Source organism: Syngnathus leptorhynchus, chromosome 19, assembly GCF_054491065.1.
Source record: "Syngnathus leptorhynchus isolate UIUO chromosome 19, UIUO_Slep, whole genome shotgun sequence".
NCBI classification, from domain to species: Eukaryota; Metazoa; Chordata; class Actinopteri; order Syngnathiformes; family Syngnathidae; genus Syngnathus; species Syngnathus leptorhynchus.
The window spans coordinates 5,378,319-5,402,421 of record NC_141213.1 but is presented as its reverse complement, the minus strand read 5'-3'; the positions used below and the strand labels follow the sequence as shown (position 1 = coordinate 5,402,421).

The window sequence follows — 24,103 nt, the reverse complement described above, 5'->3', positions numbered from 1 at the left end:
TGATCCCTCAACAGCACTTGCCAGCACTTCTCTTCAATATGCCTATTGAGCTATACTGTGCAGGACCACTCCAACGTCTTATGTGTGATTTGCCTTCACTGCCTTACTTACAAAAAGCCAACTTGGAATCAATTTCCACTTAGTGAATGTAAATAGTGCTTGTCTCTGTACGTATCATGTAAATGTCCAGTCCGTGATTTCATCCGCCTTTCGTCCAATAATATCACCGGTGGATATTAAAAATGTTGATTGAATTCTAAATATATATTTTTTAGTGTGTGTGTGCTGTTTGTAATAGCAAATCAGTTGCTGTGCAAACATTGTCAACAGATGGTAAACTTACTCAAGTGGGGTGTGTCAGACACTTGTGCAAAGTGTGATGGTGAAGGGTCTGCAGTTGCTAAGGGATGGTTTGTCTCACCACAGCATCTACAAATAGCTTCACAGACCACACTACTAATAAAAAACAAACAATACATTTTAGAGTCCCTACCTTGACAGCAACCCATGAATAAAAATGCATTTTTGCATTTCTGTGTCAATATTGTTTTTTTTAATGCATTCACTTCTATTCAGCACAAATAATTACCTGTGATTATCATTTTCAATTTCTCAAGATTATTCCATTTCAAGAGTTGTTTTGTCTGACCTTGCACACATTCAAAGTACTAATCAATGTTGCTATTGAAACATGTTCCGTAGTGTTCCTTGGGGAATTGTTTAGACGCTGCCTATTTTCTTCCATGCATCCATTTTCTATACGGCTTATCCTCATTAAGCTCGCAGTTGTGCTGTAGCCCGAGTTCATGTCAGGTGGGAAGCCGACTACGTTATTTGCTACAGGGAAAAGCAAAACCCGTTGGAAGAAACCAAACACTGGCTAATCAGCTGGCCAACACCATTCCGAAAGTGAAGTGTGGTGTTGACAGCCTCATGCTTTGGAAATGTTTTTTCAGTGACAGGAACTGTGAGCGTCGTCTAGACTGTAATTCAGAGATATCCTGGGAAAAAAAACAACTGCAGAGAACTCTTGACCTCAGACTGAGGAAATGATTCAGCTTTCTTTCAGTCGGACAACCGACCCATAGACAGACAAAATATGTTATTTGTTTTTGTTTGTTCAGATTCAACCAGCTGAATGATAAAACATTGAACTTTTATTTCAGCATATAGAAATATATACTGTGTGTACTTTCACTGTTTTAATTCATGAAGCAGGGTCTTGATCCTAAGAGGAAAGCTTAAATCTTAAAAGTGTGGTGAAGCGTACCTCTCTCTGCTGCAGATAAGATGGTACATCTGTTTGTTTGTGATCTTCCATCCCTACATTCAGTTTTCTCTCTAACAGCATTACTCTCCTCCCTATCCACTGGCCTGAAGATGTCCACGATAGCAGCTACATTAATCATTATAGGCTGCTGATGCTTTTGGGTAAATAGCCTGAAAGAGAATACACTGTACCGGCATTGTCGGGCGACTCGCCTTTTAAAATTCCTCATACGCTCCATAAATGAAGGTTGTACCACTGAGATTGGTCAGGGCCCATAAAAGGCAGCCTGACTGCAAAAGCTCTCGGTATTATCACCAAGCCCAGAATATTTTCATCATTTCTGTTGCAATTTTGAAATTCCAAGGAAAAGCCTAAGGAAGATCTGTTAGGCAATGTGTTTCCTGGAGGACACTTCCATTAGCATTGAAAATAATTTGCGATCAATGCAAGACTGACATTATATCCAACAGCTCTGGGGAAATCCTAGGTATTAATACTATAGCCTGAGGTGAGGGGGCAAGGGATTATTCAGCCTATATGGAGTTGCGTTGCAATTTCTGCGTATCCATACTGCAAGATCAGTGGGATGCCCTCCTTTGCTTTTGGGTGGTCGTTAAAGCAGAGAGAAATAGTATTCTCATTCCTCACAAGAGTTAAGAAACCAGTTTCGGTATGTGTATGTGTAGAAACCCACATTGGTGTGTAAAATAGTAAGATAGAAGAAAATAGTGTGAATCTTTGGTAGGCTTGTTTGGCTTGAGGCAGAGGAATCAAACTCTTCAATCTCTGTGCCTTGATTTGGAGCTGGGAGGGTTTCCATCAGAGATCATGGCAAGAAGACGTGTCCAGAACTACGGAAACGAACCGTGGTGCATACAAATAAGAGTAATCAGAAACAGACAGGTTGATACCAGAAGATCTGGCCAAGCATGAGGACGACACATAATCTGGCAGTGAGCAAAATGTGACTAATATACTGACTTCAGATGAACTGGAGTGAACATAGAGTTGGCTGAGTTGAGGAAGCGCTATACTAAACTAAAGTTCAGTGTCCGTGCCAAGCTCACTATCCATTGAAGTAGCTAGGACATTTGAAAAGCATATTGTCCGGGGAATGCACAGCTTTCGTTCACAGAAAAGCCAAGTCCCATTGCAGACCTGCTGTGCTTCAAAGGTTCAAATGATGTGTGCATTCACAAGACATTAAAAAAAGATGTACATATCTTATGAAGCACCAGGGAAATGAAGAAACTCTCCATGGACTTCAACCCCTTTTGCCTTAAACACATTTACTTGACGGAAGGGGTATTAGTAATAATTCTGCATCAGAGACTGCTGTGATGTAGGAAACATTCAATGCAGCTTCTGAGGTCAAAGCTCAAAGTTAACCCAAATAAAAAAAAAAAAAAACAATGACTGACAACCTCAATGGTCAAACTCAGTATAGGCACTTTCTAGTTTTGTACAGACGTCAGCCTAAATACAAACCAAACCTGCGATTTAAATGAAAGCAGGGGGTGGAGGGGCCCAAAAGCTCATGACTGAGCCGTCTCCGCTTATAAGATGTGAATCCTCTCAGCGGCACAGCAGGTGTCCAATCTCGAGGGCAATAGCAGCACAGTTCTCAGGTTGGAGTTATTTTCACACATAGCAAAGCTCCTTCGGCAGCCGCACATGCCAGGAAGCACTACTCGCTACTTATCTATATTTATCTTCAGTTCAGTGCATACATTGCAGATTATTTTCACCCCGTTGCTTTTGAATGCACACAGAATTTTGCGCGGCGAGGAACAGAGAGCACTTACGGGTTTGATTGCGTCAGATATACTGCAATTTGCATTTGCGTGCTGTGGTTGACCCGCTGGTTTCGTTTCATACTGCAAAGGCTGGCTGAGGCAGCCTCTTCGATGATTCTCAAATTCAAATTGCAGTTCTTGTAGGCTGTAATGTCAATATTTTAATGCACGTGTTTTCTTCAGACTGTCATGGAAAAACGGACTAACAAGATCATAAGAGCTCTTGGAGGACAATACATTTTTATCAAATCGAGTAAAACAAATGGACTGCTACTTCCTACCTAGCTACAGCAATGTTTTAATTAACATTTTAATTAGCACAAAACATTGTTAACTTGAGGCCAATCTGGAAGCCATGTCGGCAACAGACTCATTACATTCTGTCATAGCCTCTCTACAGATGCTCTCCAGAGGGCTACCTGCAAAAATGTCACTCTCTGGAGTAATGAGGAGATGTGGTGGCTTTTTTTGTACTGCTTCTTGGCATACACTTTGAAATTCCTGGATTGGCATGTTGTTGTTTTTTTACAAATACATAAACCGTATGATGTGCAATATCATGGCACCACCACTGCACCAACCATTGTTAGATGAAGGGAGGGGGGGGAGAGAGAGAGAGAGAGAGAGAGAGAGAGAGAGAGAGAGAGAGAGAGAGAGAGAGAGAGAGAGAGAGAGAGAGAGGGAGAGAGAGAGAGAGAGAGAGAGAGATGTACTACGTCCATCGATCAAGGCTCATCATAAATGCAATACAGCAGCAGTTTAGAATAATTTTTCTTTTATCCATTTGATTCAGACTACTTTGTTCTCTCTCCCTGAGCAGTTGATGCGAAAACAAATTAAGCAGTCTGACATCATCTTGAGGAGTTGGTCAACTTCCAAGAAGGCTTTTTTATTTTTTTCACTTCAAAAGGTACAGGAAAATAAACTTCTTTCAAGGATGATGGCTGACCTTCATATGTTTGTCTTTTTTCAATTCAGGCTCAGTTTTCTTTTGTCATACACGTGTTTTCTATGCAGCAAAATATGAGTGTGGGAACAGACAACATTGCATTGGACCAATGTGTGGTTAAAAAAGAGAATTTTCAAAAAATATTTTATTTTTTTTACCCCCGCTGTAGCTGCAAAAATACCTGAAGGTACTTCATTTGCCATGTCCATATAACACACACAAACTACTTGTATTCTGATTTTTATGCAAAATATCAATTTTCTTTTTTAACGGAGTGTAAATTGAGATTGAGAATGTAAATTACGGGTGTGTCTTTGCTGGTCAAAGTGCACATTTCTGGCGTGGCGTCACTGGCGGTGCTAGAGGGGGCCCGCAGGGGCACTGGCCCACCCTGAAATATGCTTGAAACCCTTTGGGGGTTTCTGAAAGAATTCCATTTTTTTTGCAGTCACGCCATGTCCTACACCCAAAGCAAAAAAAAATAAAAAATCCACCAGTGTTACACATGTAACAACAGTCTAGAGATATAGTTTGACAGAGAAAGAAAAGAAAATGTCAGGACTAAGCTGAGCACCAAGTTAATAAGCCAGTTCCTTGAGGACACTGGCATTTGAGAATCCTGTACTTCGCTGTAGTTATGAAACAGGAAGGGAGAGCCAAAAAGCTTTTACATCCACCGAGACTGTTCTTCTTTTAGAACATAGAATACATAGTGAAACTGTTAAAACCACAAGATATCCTCTAGGTAGAACACACACGGTTGACTAAAAAGGTTGACTTCATTTGCTCGACTCTGTCTGCACTTGAGCATTCTGCTGGCAACTTCTCTCAAATGGACAAACTGTTTTGTTTTGAATTCTGTTCCTTTTACAGGATACACATGTATTGCTCATACTGAGAACCTAAATCAAAACATACACGCATAAACCCTGTGAAAAACACTTTCAGAAGAAGTGAAGCTGTCCGAGTTGCAGTTTCCTTGGTGATCATTGGTGGGCGGAGATTCTAGCAGCACAGCTGAGGCTGGTATCATTCAGAAGGATACCTAAGGACTATTGTTGGAAGTGGATGGCACCTCCTGCTTTCCTGATGTTATTAATAGACTTTTGTCTGTTCTGGCTTTTTATTATCCTGGCCATATATGTAGTGAAGCTTTTCATTTTCCATCCAGAATACATCATGTGGAAAGTGGGTCATCAAGGCCCATTGGATTAGCAAGACCACAGCCAGCTCAACGGGTCTGTTTCAATCATTGCCATCTGGCAGCTTGAGTGTCCGGACGCTCAGACACCTATTTAAAACATTGGACAATCACTGCCATTTTGTTTCTTTGCATTAAACGCATACAATGCGACAGTGTTCCACTTCGATACTATAAAGGGCCAAATCTATTTGAACAGAAAGTCCGTTTTCATCGTATTTCTGTGATGTGCTAGTCAGAGATAAGTGGTATACAGACAATAATCTGGACTACTTAATTTAGTCTCTAGCGTGAGCCACTCTTGAATTGTAGAGCTATAATTGTTGTTTATCCAATGCAGAGTGGTGCATTAACTGGCCATTTGTCGTTTTGAGGTAGTCAGACACCATATGTCCTTTCACCTTTTTATGCCGATTGGCTTTTGTGATTTTACACAATGATACACACTTTGATCAAATGCGCCTTTAATACTGAATGGTCTTTGTATAGTATGTTTTTCTTTGAAATCAACATTTTTGAAAAGTGGACACCATTGTTAATAACTTTTCTGGTTATGTTCTTTTTGTTAGTGCGTTTCTTTGCTTTTGTGTTGTGTAATTAAAAAGTAATGAGCCAGTCTCGAGGAAACTTTGTGGATAATCAGCCAAAGAATAATCCATCAAATTTGGGTCTCATCTAGAATTTAATTTAGCTAGAGAGACCGATAGTATGAAAAATGTGCTGTGAAGACAAATGGGGCTTTTAAAATGGAACCATATAGGGAGTAATATGTAACTTTCAAATAAAATAGATATCTTTTTTTGGATGGCGTAGATTATTTTGAGGTTGCTCAACAACAGTTACTAGATTGCTGTGTGAAGTTGTTGGCAAGGAAGAATGTGTTTTCTGTCTGATGATGTGTCCAGGCATCTCAAACAAATCTTTCCATTTTCTTGAAGTGTAGTGGCTTGTTTTCCATAATCTTGGCTCTTTTTCTCCAAGTAGAGGGAAAGATGAATTGCGAATGACGCCAAAGATGAGTCCGCCAAATGTTGACAGGAAGGTGCCAGTGAGATACAGTTTGCTGGTTTTTAATCTGTCAAAAATCGGGATTTTCATTGGCCCAGCAGGATGAAGGCTGGCGCACTACGGGATACAGATTGGCCTAAAATGAGCTGCTTTTAACATGGCTGTAAAAATGTCTATAATTCTTGAACCTTTAGATAATTTGAAAGTTTCATCCCATGGACATGTTTTTAAAACTCTATTAAACTCTTAGATTGTGAACAAAAAGAATTATAAAACAGTATGTCACCTTAAGGGATGAGTGAGAAAGCCAATGAAGGCTGCTCACCTTATGAAAGAGTTGTAGCCTTGAGTGTTGGTTAATTTAGTTCATTTATGGACTTAATTCTGACTCAAGACCGTGTACAAATTGAAAAATAGATTTGGAACATAGTCATTTAAATGGCTCTAAATGGATGCTATTCACCAACCGCTCATCGTTCGTGAGCTTCCGTCCAGCGCAAGTAAGCACAGCATATTAATGTTAGCATCAACTGCTTTATTTGATTAACATGTGATTAGTTGGGATACATTACAAAGCCTTCTTTTAATTTGTTACGGTCTTTAATAAAGTCCAAGCACTACATTTAACATGTTCAATTTAATGCAAAGTTAAATTATTCAGGTAAGACGCAATTGCCTTGTATTAAATTTAGGATTCAGGGTGCTAATTACAAGTTCAGTTTCTGTGTGATTCATTGCAATTCATTAGTCAGTAATGGTGTAGTGGGTAGCTTCACTATATTTCCATCATCTTTGCAGCACACCAAAATAGAAGATAGACAGGACTGAAGACTTTCCAGTATCTGCTACAACCAGAATGAGAGCGCGAGCGCTGCAGGGAACATGCAGTGCTTTGCTGTTATAGTGTTCCCTGAACACCTACCATTGTCAAAAGATTGGCCACGACTGTCAAAAATGTTTACGCCGTGTTTACACTGTTGCAGGCAGATCCTTAGCAATTATGTCCTTGGAGGAAAAACTAAATTCTTAGCAATTAATACACTAAGTGCACCATCTTGTCTTTCTAAGCAACACATGCATGTTGTCATTTAAGGTAACCTCATGATTTTAGATGCTAAAAAAATTGGTTTCAAGATAGTAAAACAATGCATTTTCATTTTAGAATAAAAATATAATTTTTAAATTGTTGTGTGTGGTTTTTTTTTTTTTCTTCTCGGTGGACCTCTTTCTGTGTGTGAGGGATGTGGTGTGATTTTTGACTCTGGGCTATTTATGTGAAGTCTGTCCTATTTTTCTTGACGTAAACAAGGTTGCTCAGAGGGTTGGGAGTGGGGAAGGGGCTACTCGACCGATGAATCAGTTGTACATAAACAGCAACCTATCAGCCTAACAAAGAAAAAAAAAAGAATGCAGCCTCAGGTGCCTGTCATGCGTCTGGTAAAAAGAGGGCAATACAAGTGACAGGAGCAGTAAGAACAAGCCATAATCTGTTACTTGCTGTGTTTAAATGTGTTTTATTTCTATTCAAAGTAATGAGATGAGTGAGTCATTAAAGGAAATCTGAGATGATTATCTAATTGGTTAGATTGTAAACACTAACTCCGAATTAGGTCAAGGAATGAATTGTATTATTTGCTATTTTTGTGCATCTTATTCCAATTCTTTGCAAGATACATCAGATGAAAAACAGCTTTGGTTGTTGTAAATGGAAATTTAGTAAATGCCAATATTTGTCACCTCACTGTTCCACGTCATGCTTACTTCAAATCTATGATATGATTATTATTTTTTTTAATCAGCTGCCTGATACCAGTCCACAGCATGTTACTGGTTGAGGGTCCCTGGTTTACATTGCACCAAATAGTTAAGCAGTGAATAAATTCCAACTGGTAAAATGAGCGTCCCTGTACAGACAAGCAGTCCCGTTTTTATTCCCTCAAAGAGCACAATAGAATTAAAATTCCTTTTTTTCGAGATGAATGGGTTTGGATGTTTATCGGATCCAGCACACAATTAGAGAAGCAACCCTCGCTATTAGCCTGAAGCAATTCCACTGCATTGACACCTAACTGTACAAAAGAGACCCTAAAGACCAAATTTCATTAGCGGCATTTCCCCTTAGAACACTTTCTATGTGTCATAATTACTGAAAGATTTAGTGAGGCAGACGTAAAAGGGCACTGAAAATGAAATTGATGTTCAAACAAGAGAGCAGCTGTCGGGAGCAGCGACCTGGGGTGCATTTCACAGAGGAAGAGCAGGTCTTCGATTGATGAAGGTCTTACTGCACCAGGCGCGACTTGAACTTTACTGCTTTAGTTTGGGTTTAGAAAGCTAAGAACTGTCTGCTCTCATTAGCATACGACTACTTCAGTCAGAAGAGTGCGAGGTTGTGTGTGTGTTGTGCTCCGTTTGAAGTTCAGCGTATTGAGTGGCTTGCTAGCAATCTATGCTGAAAAACCTAACCTAGCATCCAAACAAGGTTTCTGTGAACAGAAATGAACCAAACACAGCAAAACAATGGCAAAATGTTAATTTAAAAAAAAAAAAATGGGAGGATGGCAAGAAGAGACATTTTGAACACTGTTAAGTCTTCATTGGGACTTCCAAACATCTCCACCATCCAGAAAATTTGTTTGTATAAGGAACACTGCTGGCGTTGACGAGTTGAGAACAACAATAAGTAAATTTGGGAGGTGCCTTAAAAGTCTCTAATGATAGCAAATAATGAGTTAAGTTGGCGACACTTGAGACACAACATTGCTGTTGTTCCCTTGTGGATGTTTCCCAGCACTTCTGCATCTTCATTTTATGCAATAACATCCTCTTAACTCTAAAGTTCCCAAAAACATCTCCCTAAATCTCTGACGGGAGCATGAAACAGACTGTAATTCCTTTCAGTGCATTCATGATGTCCACATCCAGCCGGATCATTAGGCAGCGCCACCATCCTGCGCACTCACTTGTCATCCTGGCTTAGCCGTCTGTGAAATTTAAACAAAGCTGTCGTCTGTAAGCTTCCCACTATGAGTCCTTCATGATCCAGCAGGGGTAGGGCAAAGGCTGGATCAAAAAGGAGCATTATGGGTGTTGGTCGCATTATGGCCTTGTTGGAAAATTATGGCCGTCCGCCAAACATTCAGAACTTCATCTATCTAGATCATAGGTGCCAGATATGGCCCCCCACATAATTTTTTGTGGCCCCGGAAGACATATGGACTTCATGCGTCAATACTAAAATTACAAATTGTCTTCACATTTATAGAAACGCAGATATTGCAAGAAATTTTGTTACCATTGATCTGTGGCATTCCAGAGAAACACTTGCAGCTTAAAATACCTGCTTGATGCTTAACGTGAGCTATTCAAAAAGTCTCTTAATGCATACATTTGCCTGACAGAAAATTCCTTCAGTATGTCTTTATCTGAACAAACCTATTTGCTCTTCAAGTCACACAGGATGGTTTTTAACAAAGATTTCCTTGTCATTAGATACCAGTAGCCAATTCTTGAGTCGTCATCAATACCGATACTAATTACTAATAGATCACAAATAACGTGAAAAAATTTCCTAATTATTCTAATATCAACAAAAAATAACCTATCGGCTTAGACGTGCTATTTTTTAAGACTTAACTGCCTGACCCCCTTGCCATAGCACAGCTTCATCGTTTTGACTCATTCTCCTCTTCCTCCATCTCTATCTTCCCCATACTCCTTCACTCTAGGCATTGACTCATGACTCCAGATTTCCTCGTCGCCGCAGTAAATGTCCCGCTGATAGTTATGCTGTAATATTGGAATTTGTCTGACCAGTCACAGCGGATACTTTTGGAAGTTGACGGCATGCGATGAAAGCCCAGAGGTGTGCATATGCCAGACAGGTGAAAGATGACAGGCAGCCTATCTATTTTTTATTCAGGGCACTGTTCAGCTTGCTTGGCTGAACTGAACAGCAGGTACAGACACAGTGGCACTTCACCTAAATTAATAGTTCATCCTCTCACAACTTGGCAGACTGAAGAATTATTGTAGGAGTGCCATGGTAGGACAGGCAGAAAATGTGGCCAACAGTAGGGTGGCAGGATGCTTGATGAGGAGAATCAAAGCAAAGGCCAGAAGGTTCAAATGGATGGATTTAGCAGCATTATCACTAAGGCGAGGTGCTGCACCGGCCAACGTTTCTGGCTTAACATCACACCCAACTGATGTTTCCATATTTCATTTATGCTCCATAAATGACAGCTGTGTCACCTTTTAAGATCTTTAAGAGAAATGACCCTTCATTTAAGAAGTGAGGTCAGACAGCATTGGTTCCCATTCTGCTCACTGATGCACCACGGTTTAGGATTTAAGATCTTTTCGACAGATTAGTATTTGCACTTGAGATTTATTTACAATGAGGTCGAAGATAATGTGGTGACATTGAGATTATTTTATTGTTCTGCAGAGCATAATGAAAAAAGGAACTAATCTTCCGCAAGGTCAAACCATTCCTGTTTCAAAGTTATCATTTTAACTGTTGACTTTTTAGTCAAGCTTTTCTTATTTTTTGAGACGCCACCTTTTCAAGTGAGCAAAGGTTTTAAAGCAGGCAAACTACATTTAAATGTGAAATTAGCTTGGCATAATTGCATGAACCCTGTGAACCATTGACAACCCTTAAATTACTGTTTGGGAATTACTCTCTACAGTCAGATATTAAAAAAATATTTTTGAACAGTGAACAAATAGTCTAAATCTTGCCGGTTATTTTGCTGTATGATAAAATATCTCCCAATATGTCCATATATAATATATAGCATTAAAATGGCCAATACACTAAATTTACCAAATAGAGTAAAAGAGTCTTCATTGCACACAGAAACAAACCAAGACAACTGAAACTTTGCATGCAGCTGTATGAAGATGGCTGAACACTTTTGGACCTTGCATTTTATGTCCTGGATACTTCTTATGGATAAATGATTAAAACTTCCTAGATCAACATTGACAGTAATGGTTTGAATACTATATAATATAGAAGTCTAGGAAAAGTGCCAACATGGCTTTTTCAGTAAAAGACATTAAATAAGTCTGACTACAATGGCACTCAGCAGAGCAAATATCTCGTGCCAGCAGTCCCTTTTAGTTCAATCAATAAGGGATTAATCAAAATTTGTTGGATAAGTACAACTGAAACATCCATTATATTTTTTTCAATACAACAGAATTTTGAATCAAATATATAGAATTATTTAAGTCTTGTGTGAATTATTTAATCGGAGAAACAGGATAGGAAGAGGGAAGAACCCAATGAAGCATTTAAGTGAGCTGCCTGTGATTCTTGTAGTCACATCTCATTTCGACTGTCTTGAATGCAGATGTGGTAATAACCAGCGGGCAAATGCTATGTTATGTGATCCTGGAGCTGTCCGGTGCATTTGCATGCATGGTGCCCTTCAACATTATCAGCTGGCCTATTTCAAACATCTGCAACGATAAACACTAGGCCTTCAAAATGGGGTTCATCGTGTTTTACAGCGGTGAACTGTGGTAGAACTGAAGGATTGGTAAGGGGAATTTTAATTGTGTGACATGAAAAACAATGACAACAAGATTAGAGTGGTCAGGAAAAGTTGATTTGTTAGCTTTTCAAGTAGTACACTGTGATCTAGAGTATCAAAGACTGCACTTAAATGGTACTGCACACCAAAGTAGAGGCTTCATGCCCATCTGTAGCCATCATTTTGTCATTTGTGGATCTGACAAGAGCAGCTTCAATGGGGAGAGTGTGATGGAATTGCCTTTTTCCTTTTCTATGCCATACCTGTTATTTAGTCTTTACTTCCATTTTTTGGGCATTTGTCTCTTTTGTCAGTAAACAAGGTACAGTACCTCCAAAAGTTCTAAAAGGTTGTCAATGAACTATGTTGACAGGGAGACTTGACAACATTTTAATGGAACTTGAAATATTAAATCAATGTGAACACATCCAAAACACCAGTTTCAAAATCTATAGATATTGAATGTTTTGGGGGGGGGGCATTTTCCAAGACAAGACATAATTTGAATCTGAATTGTGCTTCTTTGTAGTCTTTATCATCTTTTTTGTGTGTTTGTGTGAAAAATGCATGTTGCACTATATCGCTTTTATTTGGACTAGTAGAATAGGTTGTTGTCCAAGCTTCTTTGTAACATGGACCAGTTACTCATAAATAAATAAAAGCAATTGATTAAAAATACAACTTGCCATCACAAGAACTGTAATTGCTGTAAAAAGCGGGAGTCCGGCGCACGTTTCTCTTCATCAAAGCAAACAGTCATGTTCCATAGAATCTCATCAAATTCACGAGTATTCATCCAATATTCATGATAGTATCCTCTCTGTGAGGATTCCTGACAACACACGCTTCCAATAGTTGCAGCTCCTTTGAAGCAGGCAGGATTGTTAGAGACCGATACCTGGATAACACAGGTCACCTCTTGTGAGGTGATGGATCTGGATATGGAGCATCAGCCCTTAGGCTTTTTCTTATTATAGCACTAATAGGCAAAAGCTGCGAAAATGCATTAGATGTTCATGCCTGAGTTCACTGATGTCAAACTGACATTAATTTGTGGTTTTGCTTTCCCTAGTATGTGTCTTAGGCTTGAGTTTTGATGTCAGTTACGTGACATTGTTAGATTGTATATGCATCGCTGTGCATTGATGATGGCAATAAAATAGGATTGAAAAAATACTAAAAATAATTAACCAAAATATTAAAATATCATTTTTTTTCTCACAATTACGTGAAATTAATGTGAATTTTCTATACTTCAATTTTTTTATTGCTACTTCTAGTCTCCTTGAAGTCAATTTCTGTCAGTTATAGGAAAGGTAACACTTGAGGCTGACAAAAAAAAGCTTAAAAATTTATAAGATATCATTGTCCTCTGTTGCCTCCCTAACTGCGGTTTGCACTTGTGACCCAAAGAAGACCAGAGTATTCAACCCTTTTGTACTTCAACCACAAGTAGAGCACCGTCTTCTAGTGTCCTTCAATGCCCGGCTTAGCAAAGTGTAGTCTGGACAAGTGCGATTGGGAGGCACAGTCACCCTGATTCGAACTTGAGTGGTGTTACGTAATTAAACCTCTGCGTGAACCACAGTGGTTCAAGTTAAAGTTTTCCATCAATGGGTGTTGAATAACCTTCTAAATTTGAACTTAAATGATGTTATGTAATTGGAACTTTGTGGTTTTTGGGGGATTTATTCATTAGCGCTCTTGGTACAACACAAACTGCAGATCAGTATTGTCGCTAATATATCATTTAAATGGTTCAAGTGTTTCCATATATTTTTGTTTGTCCACTGCAAAAAATAAATAATAATAAAGCAATTAGAAAAGTGTCTGACTTCATTTCAGTACTTGGACAGCGTCACTGTATTTTAGATGAAAAAAGCTGCCGTGAGAGAAAGTTTTTCAAAGTATGAATATAAAGAAATTGATTGTAAGGCGAAGAATGTCAATTTGTTTTCATACTGTCTTGTAAAACCAATCTATGCACCCAAGCAGACTTTATTGACCTGTTCAAGCGAAAAGCGGGTTTTGTACTGTCGTTACAGCAAAAAGCACAAGTAAAGGTCAATCATGGCCTGAGGGTGAACAGAGCAGTCAACTGAGACCTGAACTTCGCTTTTTAGTGTAGATGGACGAAAAAAAATAAAAGTCCATCATAAAAAAAATGAAATACTGCAAAAACTTTGGATACAAGCAGTGCATTTATCCCTGTATGCATGTTTTGGAAGGATTAGTAAAATGGTCACCCACCAGTCCTTCATTCATCCAAAGTCTTTGTTTTATGAAAAACAGAATTTTAAATGGCATTGATTTGTCATCAGTTGAATGCAATTGATCATTTTAAGGTTTACTGTCCTGACACTGAATGGGGAAACGATTGATACTAAACTTGACCCATGCGTATGCAACAATTAAAAAGGAAAACCGATTAAAAAATGTGTATCTGCATTTCAGAAAAATCCAGTCCAAGCAGTTGTATTCATTAAGCCTCAGGTTTCCTGTCAGTTTTACGAATCTACGTTGTAGTCAAGCGGAATCGAAGCCCGTGTTGCACTTTGACACCTATTTGCAAAGTCATTACGTTCTCAGATTCAAAGCTATTACTAATACTGATTGCTAAAGTTCAATGAGGCTTAAAAGGCAGGATTTGTTGCCATCAAGAGGGCCTCAATTTAAACATCCAGCGCACAAGAAAGTCCCCTAACAAGTGTTAACGGCAATGACTGAACGATCTTGTTTCACTTCCTTTTATGTTCAACACCCGTCAACACTGCTTCGTACACAACATGAATTATTCACAAGTTGCTCATCAAGTCATCCTCCACTAATGAGTACAGAATCTTAGGAAGGTATGAGTAGCATAGAATTGTTTTTATTTTTTTTAGACAGTTTCTTGTGCCGCTATCACACACTTACAGACGTGCAAGGCTGAATTTATAAGTAGTGATTGGTCATTAGACAAATGAGCGCAATCATGTGTAGATAAGTGCGGTCTGGCACGGACCAAAGACTTTTCTATTTGGGTCATGAGATTCTGCTGGTGTCTGATAATGACTGATGGGTACTAAAGAAAGCATTGGGAGGAAAACACTGCACACAAAAACTTGAATCCTGATGTCAACGAACAAAATATGGAAATATAGTTGTTCGAGCGATTCTCGTTCACTGTTCTAAATATGGATGTATTTTGCGCGGGGTGAAAAATCCAACATGGCCATGAAAAAAGACTTTTATGTTTATCCGAGTTGCCATAAGATTGTATTCCTCAAGTCCAGACATATTGCATTTGTTTAAAAATTCAGTTTTATTTAATCATTTTTTAATGTTAATTTTTATGAAATAAATATAATTATATGCAGTATATACTATTGACATATATTGTCAAAACATCAATTAATTTAAGAAATGTATAGACATTTTTATACAATACATAAAGCACAAAAACAAAATACGAGGAAAAACGGGAAAATACCCAAAAGTCAATGAAGTGGTATGTCACCTGGGGGTCCAAGCATATTTCAGGATTTCGGAGAGTGCCTCGCTTTGCCAGAGCTACCTGTATCCCTAACTTATTTTGAGTAGTGTGCGATTGCTTAGTTGGCAACCATCTGTGTATAAACCTAAACGGCATCGCCCACTTACAACAAACCATATGCGTCTCTATTTTGCACTAAATGAGTAAGTTCGTGTTCAATATGAATTCTGAGGACACCCTGAGGACACAGTGAAGCACGTGTCTCACAGCCTCTGTGAATTAGTCTTCCAGACGAGTCATGTGAGATGCTTTTGCACAGATGAAGGAGCTCTATGCTTATGCACTGCTCCGTCTGAGGGCTTGTTTGTGCCGTAAACTTGATTACCATTAATTTCTTTTGGAGTGAGATGAAATCCCAGAGCTCCCGACTGAAGTAACTGATGTAGCATCTATTCTAAACTTTCCGCTGAACCGATTTAATTGGATGAATATCCACATTTTGCACACAGAAAAAAAAAAAAAAAGTGACAAGTGGTGTATCAATATAGCAAATCGGCACCAGATGTTAAAAGAGCTCTCCTCTTGTTTCTTAGCAGTCAAAATAGGGAACAGATTCAAAAGGGGACAAAAAGAGATGCATTTCCCGATTTTTTTTTTCCAGGTGGTTCTTATTAATGGTATTAGTGGTGTTTATCAGTCTTATTATAGAGCAATTTTTGCAGCGTGTCACCATTGCACACGCAATTATATTTGTTTGTGTCATCTACTTTGCATTCTCTTTGTACAATTCCATCAATTAGTGCCACAGTCGATATCAGGAACACAATATTGAGAGATTGAAGGAGGAGAAATTTTTAGAGGAGATGATTTTGGTTGCGTGGGAGCAGAGACGGGAATCGGGGGTATAAAGAGAAAAAGTGAACAGATTATCATGGGTGTGATTGCAAATACAGATGGTTATGAGGCAGAAGCAGATGGCATGTCAGATTGATTATTGTTGCCAGTGTTGCGTGAGAGATACAAAGTGAACACGCAGCTATCTGCTCATTTAAGATGACACATGGTGATAGAGACATGTCAGCTCGCCGTGTTTATCTCATTGTCCGTTTAGCCCCGTTCGTGTGTGCCCACCCATCCATTGTTGACAAGCAAAGAATGCTCATGCATATGTATTGTCTTCCACACTAGATGGGTGGATGTGGATTTAATTATCGGGCTAGTAGTGTGGATCATAGAGGAACTTTTATTCGTACTATTATTACTATTATTATTATTATATTTTTATTTTATTTTTTAATAATTTTTAATTTTATTTTTTATTGTTATTATTTGTTGGTGGTGTTTTTTAATTGAAATTCCCATTGGTAAAATCAACACCTAATCCTGAAAGAATGTGCTTACTGTCTGACAATTTATCACAATCAATATTTTGTTCCACTCCTACTAAGAAGATTCTCTATGGTTCTAACATTTCAATCCAAGAGCATTTCAGCTGACCCGTACGAGAATAAAAGCATCTTGTGGCTGCATAGCAGCCTCGAGGGTGAAACATCAAGAGCCAAACGACATCTGACAATGTTTGATGGAAGCTGTCCTATACGTGCAGCGTTATGAGGATGCTGTCTACTTTAATATCAATTTGTTTCACGCGAAGAGCACTTTATGAATCACATCTTGGTTAGTGCAAATTTGAGTCCCATATGGAGAGACTCGCACCTCATTAAGGGGTGCTCCTCGCTGTCATTATTCACCATTATTTCAGGTTCTTACCACCGGGTTAGTCATGACGGGCCGTCAAAGTGCTAGACTCGCTTATCTTGCGAGAGGATGAAGCAGTTAGTTGAAGACTGATTTCCATTTTTCTTTTTTTAAGAAGACAAATAAAACAGAAAAAAAAACACAAGAGCACACAAAGTGATACTGTTTACACACTGTGCATCACCTGCGCTGAATGAACTCCAGTCAGTTGCTGGATACAATATTTCTACAATTATTTTTTTTGTTTTGTAACTCTGTGTGCCTTTGGCCCAATAGAACAGAGAGTCAAAAAGTTACAACTGCTTCATGAAGCAAATTTGAAGCTTCATTTACCCTTTACTACTTAATGATACACTACACAAGGATTTCACGTTAACACTTTCTGAATCACAACCAGCGTTATTGTCCGAGACTGTGGCATCTGTGTAAGAAAATGTATTTGTTTTTTTATCGCGCAGCTTAATGCAGGTTATCCTGTCTTTTTCATTTTGATATGCAAAAAGGCTGCCAGTTTGGATGAGACAGATGGCTGGCGTGTCATCTGCAAATTTAAGCGGTGCAGAGAGGACATATGCTTGTGTGCAATATTCGTTGCAGATGAGGAGAGTCACCCCTTCTTAATTTGTTGTTTCCTGCTTGCCAGGATGCTGGGAATTGTCACTGATCTCTTTGTATATGTGTAATCTTCTAATTTATCATGTCGCATCATTATCGTTGCTTGATTACCATACCCGAGGAATCGGACGTTTTTACGTCAACTCTGACCTTGTGAATCTGCATCCCCACAAAGAAACCAACCAAATGAATTGTCAACAGCCATCCTGAAACTATTTTGTGCTTTAGATGTGATTTTGTAAAATTGTAAGAAATTAGATCATAATAATAATAATAATAAAAGGCGGTATCTACTGCTAGACACGGTGTGTGGTGAACACATTTCAAAGATGACTCGCTGCGGTGTTTGTTCCAGATATCAATTATTTGCTCCATCATAAGAGGTGAAAGGTTACTGCAGAGGTGTGGGTTGTATAATAGTTTTTTTCAATGGCTTTCCATTCCTCTGATGACAAACAATGCACGAAACACCATCTGATCGAAATTCCCATGGGGTGGTTCCGTTGGGTAGATCAAAAATGTCTTTAATTAAAATCTTCAGAAATCACTGCCTTTCCGTTTGCTTCTCGTGGTCTTTTTTTTTTTTTTCATTTTACTTAGCTACCTTTTTTTTACCTACACGAAGGTTATATTCCTGTCTCCTTTCTCATCACCTCCAATCCCAGAGCTGCTCAGTCTCACTACGAAAGCGGTCGACAGAGCCGCGTGCCTGAGGTACAATCACTATTTGTGTCAGCAACAGCATACAAGGGTTGTTTTGGTTCCTCTAGGGAGATTTGCATTGGAGGTTCTGTGTCCCAAAGGTGCTTACTTGCACGGTTCACACAAAAATTTGGCAACCCTTGTGCCGGGATAAAAACTTCCCTATCAATTTGTTTTCTCTGATAAAATTGGAAAGATTGATTCCTGGTCAAATCTGTTTGGTAGTTTTTCTATCAACACAAAATAACAATAAACATTTTGCATTTAATCCAAGACATGCGAAACTAAGTCTTGATTAAATTCCATTCAAATGAATGTCAGCATTATGACTTCATGCCTGTCTAGTGCTGTGCTTCCATTGTGGACATCAGTCCCTGAACAACTTGTTTATGACCCTTTGCAATTAAATTGGTTGAAAGCTAGTCCCTGAAGAAAGTCCACATCTTAATTGAATCATTATTTCATTCATTGTTATAAATAATACTCTTGTGTTTTCTGTGAAAGGTTATGTGTTTTCCCTACTATACATAAGTGGGGAAAAAATAATTGGAAATGAAGGCTATTATTCCTCAAGGATGTTTGTACGTTTCATTGAAATTTGGATTTATTAGATAAGAACCATGATTAAGAACTTCAGGTTCTGATTAAGTCATTGTTTTTATTTTATTTTTTTCTATGATCAGCCGCACACAAAAGGAGTGTTGGAGGAAGACTAAAAGAAAAGCATTTTTATTCATCCCTGTCTGAGCCAGCCAAAGATTTGTTTAAGGTCTACTTTTATTGCATGTTATTTGTTTCATTTTTTACCTTTTACTGCAGCAGCATATTTTACCGTTATGCTGCCGGATGAAGCTCCTTAAAAAGCTGTTAAGACGCAGCTATGAGGTGACACGAGCATTTTGCAAGGAGCGGTGGGGAATGCTGGTTTGAATAGCCAGCGGTGGTGACAGAGTGGAATTCCAGCTCTTGGCAACCTGTGATGCATCTGTAGTAGAGTTGCAGTCAAATCTAGGAAGCTATTCATTTGGATATTCTGCCGTGCTAAAGTGGCATTTAATAGGATATAATGAATTCAGTTGTATTCATTACAAAGACAAGGGCTGTCATTCATGGTGCAATGTATAACATACAATCCATATGATGGTATAATATGGACATTATAAATCAGCACTTTTGATTGGATTCACTCTTGCTTGGCACATTTTGGGGTCAGCCGGCGATGCTGTTTCGAAGTGACAGGCTTCCTGTCTGTACCGACACTTCAAGAAACAAAATGTCAAGTGACAAGTGCCTTCCTTCCTTCCTGTGCAAGTGCAGGTTTGTTTGGAAGACTCAAGAGCCTGGCTGAAAGCCCTTTCACAAAACTTTTTTTTGTATTTCTTTCTTTATTTCTTTATTTGTGCTATTGTCATGTTTTTTTCCCTTGCATATTGTGTAATGTGAATTGCTTTGTTGTCCATAACTTTTATTATTACTGTAATCAAAAGTGTTGCTCGGATCCATTGAAGCGTTTCATGGGGGAAGGTATGTGATTTGTGAAAGGTAGGTTGTGGTTAAAGTTTCCACTTTTTGGTTGAAGTGCCTTGTCCATTTTGTTTGATGTACGAGATTGTTGCAATCCACTGAATGACAGAAATTACAAGGTCAAACACAAGGCGAGGATAGCCTCGAATGCAATGAGTGGCCATTTCCAATTTCAAGTTGACATGACTGATCTCAAACTAGTGCATTGGAGAGCTTTGCGGATTCCTCCCATAGCCTGACCTGTTGTATTTTTTTTTTTTAAACTTTAATTCAATCAGGGTAAAGAAATACATCATGATTAATTCATATGCACTTGGTATGCTTCTGGATATAGCACTGGCGTGTCTATGCATTTATTGAGCATTTACAACTTATCAACATGCCAGGAGATAACCTTGACAAATTGCAGGAAAGTTATCAGTGACAATGCATGTTTCAGATGGATGGAAACCAGGCAGTACATGTGACACTCAATGTGATCGCCATGTAAAGCACGTACTGTAGGATGCAAAGCAACTGATAGTTTTTTTTTTCACCTAAATGAGGGCCTTGCAGGTACCACGGAATTTGAATCTATCATACTATAATTCAGCTGTTTTTTTTTTTTAACAAACCGTTTTTTATGTAAAGACATGTGGGGCATAGAAACAGACAAAAATAAACAATTAAATATAAAACTCACCATTACGCTGAATATCCATTACCTGTGCCGCTTATCCTCACTGTTCCAGCTGACTTTGGATGAGACAGGTTACATCCTGAACCAATCACAGCCATTCTCACCTGCGGACAATTTAAAGTTTTCAATTACCTCCTGCTATCATGTAAATATAGTCTCAGCAATATCAGACATAAGAAAAGAAAAGGACACATTCAAATCGGTCTGTTTTAAATAACATTGACACCTAAGTGTTACAAATAATTTTTTCTCCCAGTCATGAGAAAAAGCAGCTACCTTCTGCACTTGGAGAATTCCAGCAATCAATAAAATAGCCGTGCATGCGCAATTTCTGTGGCAATTTCACGGTTTATTGGTCCTAAACTGGGTCAATTCTAGTCTATTCTCTAATTTCTGATCATATGAGCTAAAATGGTAACGATTACTATAATTTCTTGTAATTTGCAAACCCAATAAGGTTTAACACACAGGAGTTTTTGTACAGATGGCCAAGCACAGGTGGGGGGAAAAAAAACCTGCAAAAACAAATTTAAATAAAGCCTTCCGTCAAGCTAGTGATGAAATGAGTGAATCAAGGGTTGCAACATCTTTGCTCGTCACCATTTGAAACATTGAGTGTGGATAGCTTTATTTAATCCAGCTGTATTTATTCGATTGTGCTTCTCCCAACCGCCGATGATCAATGGAAAATAATAGTTTCCGAGTGTGTTATTGATTCCCCCGATGACTGTAGTTTGGCTCACTTTTATTTTCAGTTTCAAGTCTTGGTCTGGTGGATCCTTAAATTTCTACATTTGATATTCCACGTGTCTGAGGTGCTAATATACAGATTGATCAAATATATTCAGTATTGTTTGGCCTGAATGTTGACTGAGTGCCAATATAATTAATTTCTGTCATCCAGTTGCCAAAAATGTGTCATGTTCATCAGTCTTTTTTGCAATTAAAAATAAAAAAGAATTTCATCATGATTGATTGGTTCATATGTAGTAATCAGGAAGGTTTGCTACGCCATGTAAAATGACAAATGTCAGGCTTTGACGGGGCACCGAGGCTATCATAGCCTAATCATAATGGATAATCCATTAACAGGGACTCAGCAGCATGGGTTCATTAACCGAGCTAAATGTGAGCATCACCTACTTTTGTCGTTGTTCAAATCTCTTAAGTAAGACGTATTACACTTCTAATGAGAAGCCGACTGGAGTTAAAATGAGTACGTTTGCATTTGTGTTTACTTAAAGGTTCGATGATGCAATTGGTGTATGTGTAATACTCAAATGGTAAATTTTGAAAGAACTCGCAGATGCCAATGTTCTGTGGAGGGGGGGGTGTCAAGGTTAATGATAATGAAGAATTAACTGGATTGATGAGTAATTAGACTGATTGATGGAGTCACAGGGAGCACACACACACACACAAACAGAGTCGGTGCTGTACGGAAAACTATCCCCCCGGGATCTATGTTACTCATTTCATCTTCAAGAAATGCAATGTGAGTTTAATATGATGGAGGACACCGTTTAAATGTCTTGTCATCATCATCCTCTTCATGTGGGATAAGGTGTCACATGTACGTATGTATGGGAGTTAACGTATTCGAATAAATGTAATTGACATTTCAGCTTTTTTGGCGGGGTTCTAGTATATGGATCATATTTTTAAAGTCAACAATACTACTGCAGTTGGATTAGAGTTGTTCCAATGATATAAAAAAGATTTCAGCACTGTAATGGCAAAACGTTTTAAATCTAAAAAGACTTTACATTTATTTAAGGATGTATCTCTTGATAACTACCAATTAACCATATTCACAATCATTTACACAAATTATTGGTAATCGTGTTTGGTGTTTAATGCAGAACAATTTTCTTGTTCAAATACTTTGAAAAGGTGAATGGTAATTTGGAGAAATTATGGTGAGAATGTAGACTGCCGATCTATTAAACGTGCGTGTGCGGTATATATATTTTTTTTACTGCTTACAATGATGGATCTACTGTACTGACTCGAGATGCAGGCTTACCATCTATAAAACACGCACGCACTGTGACTTTTATTTTGACACTATCTCAACCAGTTTATTCCTAGAGAGCAAGGCAAAGAAATATGTCAGCAGGATACAAAAAGGTTTCGCAATAGTGATACAGTGTGGATGGTTGCATATAGAATTCTATAAATCCATGTCGAGGGATAAATAGCATGCACGATCAAAGCGGTCAAGCAATGCCTAAAGTTGTCTTTGGCGATAAGCACCATATGCACCAAGTGCGGAAATATTCTCTTAAATCATTTATTTATGTATACAGGTTAATTTTATATGATTCAAATAATAATGATAGACACTTTTTTTTAAAGATTTTTTTTTAATACAAATTAGAAATACATGAAAGAATACCCAATGTATCACTTTTTGCATCAATTGAATCCAGACTGACTGACAAAATCAGACTCAATAAACTCAGGTACTAGAGAAGTAGTAATCTGACTTATTTGTGTTTTATTCTGTCCATTTTGTTCTCAGGACAGTCAAAAAAAAAAAAAAAGCAATAAAAAGAACTAAATAAAGATGTCTCACAATCCTGCTATGGAGCTACTGAGACATATATCTGGTTTTGTATATCCAGGAGCATTCCAACCCAACAACCCTAACTGAGTCACGTACTTGACGGTTTCACAGTGTAAGAATTTACTGTCTCATCTCCTGTTTACTAGCCCAATCCCACAAGGACCCATAAAACTACACTGCAGCAAGTACAACTCAAAGTCAGCAATTTTGTAAATAAAATGGAGTTTCCGAAAAAAAAATCCAGCCAAGTGACATGTTTTGGTTGTCTCTGCCGTTGTTAGTTCAGGTTAATAGTCTGTTTTAGCTCCCATAGATTTCAAAATAATGCTTGCCATTGGTTGTTAACATAAAACATTCCCAAAATGAATGATGTGAATGAAGCATGACAAACGGACTTGTGGGAAAAAAAAGAATGTCTCTGCAGGCTTTTGATATAATTATTATCTTTGGACTTGCCCTCCATTTACATACAATTTGTGTTAACTCCAGAGCTTCTCGATTTGATAGAAATAATGAAGGGTGTGGAGGTGTTTTCAAATGACTTGAGAAGTTTTTTTTGCAGTGGCTAAAAGGCTTTTGGGGTTATGGGAGTCACCATGTATGAGATGTGCAGTAATTGGCTGTCTTGAGAACATTATTCTATAACGGAGGTGGTCAGTGTAGGCTTGGCTGTGAACTGTTAAGTTTGTTTTGATATGCAGACTTGTCGTGTATGCCAAGGGGCAGATGGAGTCAAGGAGACTGTTTTTTGATTTGGATAGTTTGTGTAAGCAGAAGGACGGGGGGGAGTGAGTTTCTGATGAGACCAGGAGAATCTAAGGAGTGATGGATGGACAATTTCATAACGATAAAGGGTGTTTGTTTGTTTGTTTGTTTGTTTGTTTGTTTTTCAAGAGTGTGGACGGAAATATTGATTATTTTTGCTATCTTTGCCAATAGGGGGCGCTGTGGTGGGAAGTTGTATATGGCAACGAGACAGACGAGAAATAGTCAAGCTTGTGACAGCGGGGG

General features: G+C 38.4%; 1 long non-coding RNA gene across 3 annotated transcripts in view; it reads right to left on the bottom strand.

Moving 5' to 3' along the window:
* LOC147041809 (uncharacterized) overlaps positions 1-24,103 on the bottom strand; it is a 127,375-nt gene that overhangs the window by 63,311 nt on the left and 39,961 nt on the right. For all 3 annotated transcript variants that reach the window (XR_015069202.1, XR_015069203.1, XR_015069204.1), the window contains exon 2: positions 20,527-20,627. This is a non-coding gene — a long non-coding RNA (uncharacterized LOC147041809). The remainder of the gene's footprint in view (positions 1-20,526; positions 20,628-24,103) is intronic.